General features: G+C 47.0%; 1 protein-coding gene across 1 annotated transcript in view; it reads left to right on the forward strand.

Annotated features, from left to right (window-relative positions):
- Positions 1 to 3,430: 3,430 nt before the first annotated feature.
- The window catches only part of LOC102990403 (CHRNA7-FAM7A fusion protein), a 17,814-nt gene continuing 15,032 nt past the window's right edge, over positions 3,431 to 6,212 (forward strand). The window contains exon 1 of the mRNA XM_024128924.2: positions 3,431 to 3,491. The gene's annotated coding sequence lies outside the window, so the exon portion shown is untranslated. The remainder of the gene's footprint in view (positions 3,492 to 6,212) is intronic.

The raw sequence follows: 6,212 nt of genomic DNA on the forward strand, positions 1-6,212 counted from the left end.
ACAGCAGTGAGAGCCCCGCGTACCACAAAAAAAAAAAAAAAAAAAAAAAAAAAAAAATATATATATATATATATATATATATCTGCTCATGTGGATGGCTTGGGACACATCAGATAGTCTATGCTAACATGATGGGGGGTGAAGGGAGAGCAGCTTTGGTCATGTGGCATCTTCTCAACTTCTAGAGGGGCTAGAGACTAAGATTACCCACATGGGTGGTCAACCATCTCTATGTGACCAAGCCCAAACTCTAGACACCAAGGCTCGGATAAGTGTGCCTGGTTGACAATACTCCATGTGTATTGGCACACATCACTTCTGGGAGAAGTAAGTGCTGTCTGCACGGTTCCACTAACAAAATGGGTGTGGAACTCTCCTGGGCCCTGTCTTATGTGCCTTTTCCTGTTGCTGATTCTAATCTGTATCCTTGCACTGTAAAAAACCATAACCATGAGTATAAAGGTTTTTCTGAGTTCTGTGAGTCCTAGTGAATTACTGAACCTGAGAGTGGCCTTGCAAACATCCAAAGAGGGGTGGGATAAGGGAGGGTGGGAGGGAGGGAGACACAAGAGGGAAGAGATATGGGAACATATGTATATGTATAACTGATTCACTTTGTTGTAAAGCAGAAACTAACACACCATTGTAAAGTAATTATACTCCAATAAAGATGTTAAAAAAAAAAAAAAGACAGTCAGGTACAGACTGCAGTCAAGCAAAGAATATTTACATCTTGAGCCTTCCTCCTCCTCTCTCTCCCTGAGTGTGTTTAGAAGTCAGGGGATGGATGTGTCCTTTTTCATCTCAGAGGATTATCTTTTTATTGTAGCTTAGTCTTCCTCCCTTCCTTCTTTCTTTAAGCTTCATCACATTTTTGTTTCATATTCAAACCTTGGCTTTCTTGTACAGTTTTTTCCTGAAGTTTCTGGTGGCTTTTTTTAATTAAAGATTTTTGAAAACAGTGTGCCCTTAATCAAATCCACGGTGTTTTCCACCTTGTTGTTTCTTCTCTTCATTACTCTAAATCCACTTTACTCTCTTCAGAGACCCCTTATATCTTGCTGTAATTTGGACCCCGCCCCTTTTTCTAGACCCACTACACAGCTCATCATGAAAGTTCCTTTTCCGGATCTTTAGGTTTAGTCTGAAAGTTTATTTCTTCTTCCTTAGTATTCACCCTCATTTTTCTGGAGCTGATGCTCAAGTCCATGACCAAGAAAATATACATAAGAAACAAGCTCTCTGGCACCTTAATGTTCTTAAAAACACCTTTCTTTGCCTTCACATTGGAGGGGTTTCTTTCAGCCCTACAATTTCTCTGTGTGATTTCTCTCCCTCCAACTACCCACCCCCAACCCCATGTCTCTTCCGCTTCTGTTGAGTGCGTTTCCTTGGCCTTTACTCTGAGGCCCTCATCCTTTTGGTCTTACATTTCATCTCAGTGATTCTTATCAGCCAAACCTCCCACCAATTTATAAAGATGTATTTCATAGATCATGTTTTAACTTCCATATTGCCATTTGTTTTTCTAAATGCAACATCCTCTTGAATTTTTGTGAGGATATTACTTTTTTAAGAGGTAATTTTTCATTCCTTTCATTGACTGTTTCTTCTTGGATCTTTCTTGTCTCTGTCCTTGTCTCTCACAGTTAAGGCTGTCCTCAGATATCTCATGACGGTGAGTTTCCCCTTTAGAGGATTTTGGGAACAGAAAAGGCTGCAGAGGCTCTGTAGACATGGGCAGCCCTTAGCAGAGGTTCTCCAGTTGCTAAAATGAGGGAGACTTAACTCGAGGTGCTGGCATCTTGACTGGCTGCCTACGTTTTCTTGAGGCTGTTTACTTTTTTATTCCCCTATAGGGCGACATTTTTTTTTTAACATCTTTATGGAAGTATAATTGCTTTACAATGGTGTGTTAGTTTCTGCTTTATAACAAAGTGAATCAGCTATACATATACATATATCCCCATATCTCCTCCCTCTTGCATCTCCCTCCCACCCTCCCTATCCCACCCCTCTAGATGGTCACAAAGCACCGAGCTGATCTCCCTATGCTATGTGGCCGCTTCCCACTAGCTATCTGTTTTACATTTGGTAGTGTATATATGTCCATGCCACTCTCTCACTTCGTCCCAGCTTACCCTTCCCACTCTCCGTGTCCTCAAGTCCATTCACTACATCTGACATTTTAAGGATATGTTTTAATCAGGCATGGTAAAATGCAGACACAGAAATGACTGTCAGGAAAGAAGGAAGTTTATCTTACAGTTCCCTGGAAACAGGAAGCATGCTCGCCGTACAGGGTCACACAGGGAAGCACCAGGTACGGTCAGGAGGCAGAGGGCATGAGGGGAAAATGTAGTCAAAAGCCTTTATTGTGGTTTCCATGGAATGGAACTGGTGAGGCAGGGTAAGCAGGGCTAGGACCGGGAATGCCTTCAGCAGGCTTGGGTACATATGGCCTGTCCCTGTTTGTCTGGTACCTGGTCCTGGGGTGATTAGGGCAGGTGGATGGTGGCCAGGAGGGTGAGAGCTCCATAAAAGAGATGGTGGGGTTGTGGGCTCTGAATTGGTTGCTTTCCATTTGAGCGAGTTGTTTGCTATCTCTAGGAATTGGCTGACCTGGGGCCGGGGTGAGGGTGGGAATAGTCCTTCCAGGATCAGCAAGGCCCCAGGTGTCAAAGTGTCAGAACAGAGAAAATGAAAGACCTGGATAATAAGGGCTATTGGTCTTAATTGCTTTTCCTTTCCGTTTTGTGTGGCCCCTTTAGCCAGGTTGGTAACTTCTGGCTGTAGGAGGTTCTGACCATGGGCAGGGTGTGGGTGCGTTCTTCTAAACTTGACCCTCATTCTTCTTTCTCCACCTGTGCTTCTTCCTGTCATGACTAATCCTGGAGCCCCGTACTCCTTGAGGCTGCCCAGCTCCCCCGTGCACCTGCAGCCTCAGTCACTCAAGAAGGATTTCTCAAGCACCAACCGAGCTTTGGACCCATTCTAGGGGCTGGAACTAGAGCCTTGAACACAGTGGGTCCAAATCCCACCCTTAAGGGCTGATAGAGGGGCGCTGTGCTTCCCCCCACTCTTTCCTGCAGATAGATTGTAATGTCTCATCTGCCAGTGTCCTCCTAAGTTGTCTTCAGGTTTCATTTTTGCTAAGAGCTTTGTTTTATATGCATATGGAAAAAATCAGCATCCCTATGAAACGGAGGTGGGCATTGGTCTCTTCCCCCTGTGCTCTGGGAAGACCTTCCAGGTCAGCCACGGGTGGGGCTCTCAGACCACCGCCGGCTGCCCCAATTGCAAGCAGCAGCCCCTCTCAGAGCTGCTCGGACTGCAGGAACAACTGCCCTAAGGGCATGGGGAACCCACTGCCCAGCCGGGCTGGCTCACGGATCCTTCTCCTGTTTCCAGTGCTGATGAGCGGTTTGACGCCACGTTCCACACCAACGTGTTAGTGAATTCTTCTGGGCACTGCCTGTACCTCCCTCCAGGTAAGTGCCGCTCCCTTTGTCCCCTGCAGTTAGACAGCGTGAAGGAGGTTGGGGTGCCCGACGGTGCCCGCAGGGGCAGCGGCTGGCTCTGTGCTCTGAGCATCCTTAGGCTCCATGCACGCCCAGCCCTCCTGACTTCTTCTCCTCTGTGCTTGCACGTATTCCCTGAGCGTGGCAATGCTGTCTTCCTCTTTTTTGTCTTGGGATCATGGCTCAAGCTGTCTTTGCCAACACATGTCCTCTGTCCCTATTGTCTGTCCTGTGTTCTTTAAAGTTCATCCACAACTAAAACAAGTCTCCGTTGTCAGGTCATTTCTGTTCTCCTTATAGCCTGCAAGCCAACCTCCAGGTCATTTCCTCCTCACAGCCTGTGTTTTCCTTCCTGCTGCACTGGGTACCTGGGTATGTTCTGCCCTCCAGTGTCGGGGTGAGATGGTGACCTTGCTGGGCTGGCTTCTTGAGTGCGTGCATTAAAGCCCACCTGCTTGTTAGAGGTGAGAACAGGTGGTTTCCAAGGGACTCATCAGTGATTTCTTCCTGAAAGAGCTTCTCTCCTTCTCAGGCAGCTGATGGGTAACTGCTGGGGGTTGAATCTCCTCCCATCATTCCTGTCAGTTCACAGGGCCCTGGGCTGCTTGTGAGTGATCAATGCCATGGGAAACCCAGGTTTCATGCCCTCAAGATATTAACAGATTTTAAAAAATCTTCTAGATGATTTTTCACATGTTCTTTTCCAGGGTTATTTCCCCCACTGCAACTGTTTGTTTAACTTCCTGTTCCCAGGCAGCCTGCAGCCACCTCCCCCCTCACCACCAACACCTACACCACACACACACACACACACACACACGCACACGTGCGCGCGCGCACACACACGTCACCCACTAACGCCATACATACACACACACACCACATATAGACACATCACACAAAAAACATACCACACACTATGCGCACACACACACACCCTCCAGCAGTCAGCCCCGTCTTGTGCCCTTGGATTCATCTCACAGCTCACAGCAAAGCTGGCTTTGCCTCTTAGCAGAGGATAAGCGTCCCGAGGGCAGGATCTGTGTTTATTTAGAACCACCTTCATCAACCAGGGGCCTGGCCCACATGTAGGTAAATGAACGTGTCAGGGATTGAACCTGTCACAGGCAGATACTATCCATTGTTGTCTGAGGATATGGAAGGACTCCAGACTTTCAGGTTTTCTGTCTTAAACCTTGTGCTTCCTTGCTTCTTCCTCAGCCCCTCCTCTCCTCCTCCAGGCCACGCAAGCCTTCCTCCTAACAAAGACCTCGGGGATGCGTCTTCCATCACTGGTACACTCTTTTACACCAGGCCTAGAAGTTGCGACTTCTATCATGAGAACTATTTTGGAAAACGACCTCCAGCAGTCATCAGCGCAGAAGAATACTGGGCTGTGGGTTGTTTTGAAGGCTGAGGCTATTTTCAGCCACAGGAGCAGCACTCCTGACCCCCGAGCCCTCTGTGCAGCAGCCCCTTTGGGGCCAGTTCCTACATCCCAGCCTCCATGGCCCCTGGAGTCTGTCAGGAGGGCACATTGAGCTTTGACTGTGGGAGTCTCCCCTACTCTGGTCTAGAGAGTGTGGGGTTGTCTGGTTCAGGGCAGCAAGACTGCACCTGGCGTCGCGTAGACCTGAACTGGGAAGCTGCTCTGCTCCAGCAACTAAACAGGCAAAAAGTGCTTCAGATGCAAGCTTTGAAATAGACTTGGTTATTAGGAAATGACTTCTTTCCCATGTCAAATTTTTATTTTTTAACAGCATTATTGAAGTATAAGTTACGTATTATACAATTGACCCATCTTAAATGCACGATTCAATGATTTTTAGTAAATTCACAGAATTTTACGACCACGACTGCAATCTAGTTCTAGAACATTTTCCATCACCCCCCAAAGTTCCCTTTTCCTGTTTGCGGTTAATCCCCACTCTCACTGCCGGCCCGAGGCAACCACTGACCTGCTTTCTGCCTCTAGAGAGTCTCTTTTTCTGGTCATTTGATAGAAATGGAATAATACAGTTACAGTTTCATTTTCTACCAGCAGTGAGAGTTTTGGGGGATTCAGCCCATTAATGGGAGGGCAGTGTCTGTAATGACTTCCAGATTTCTGCGGACATTGGATGTAATGTTGCAAATCCTGTTTAAAGGGACTTGAGGAGACAGGAAGTTTATTATCCTTTCCCAGCTTGACTGTGGGTGGGTGGGGGGTCCCTGTTAGCAAGTTGAGTCCCTCCATTCATTTTTTTAAATTTGGAAGCAGAAATGTACAGAGCATCTGCCCTGTCCCTGTGAGCACTGGGACCCTTAGCTATTTGTGCCATCACTGCCTTCTGGTCTTTCTCTGGGCAGCAAGGAGCACATGGGCATAAATGGCTGGTGTGGGCTTATCTCAGTGACCTGTTGGGAAATTTACTCCCAACTTGTCCTGTCCCTCTTTTCAGTGGAAACTCCAGCTTTTGTCCAAACACTACCTCTTCAACTAAAACCTATTAGGTTTTGTTCTGTTTATAATCTAGAATTCAGGCTAGTTAAAATTATCTTCCATATATATTTCTAGATAACCAAGTATGTTCTCAATTTTTTTTTTTTTTTTTTTTTTTTCGGTACGCGGGCCTCTCCCTGTTGTGGCCTCTCCCGTTGCGGAGCACAGGCTCCGGACGCGCAGGCTCAGCGGCCATGGCTCACGGGCCC

Source organism: Physeter macrocephalus, chromosome 11 (assembly GCF_002837175.3).
Source record: "Physeter macrocephalus isolate SW-GA chromosome 11, ASM283717v5, whole genome shotgun sequence".
NCBI classification, from domain to species: domain Eukaryota; kingdom Metazoa; phylum Chordata; class Mammalia; order Artiodactyla; family Physeteridae; genus Physeter; species Physeter macrocephalus.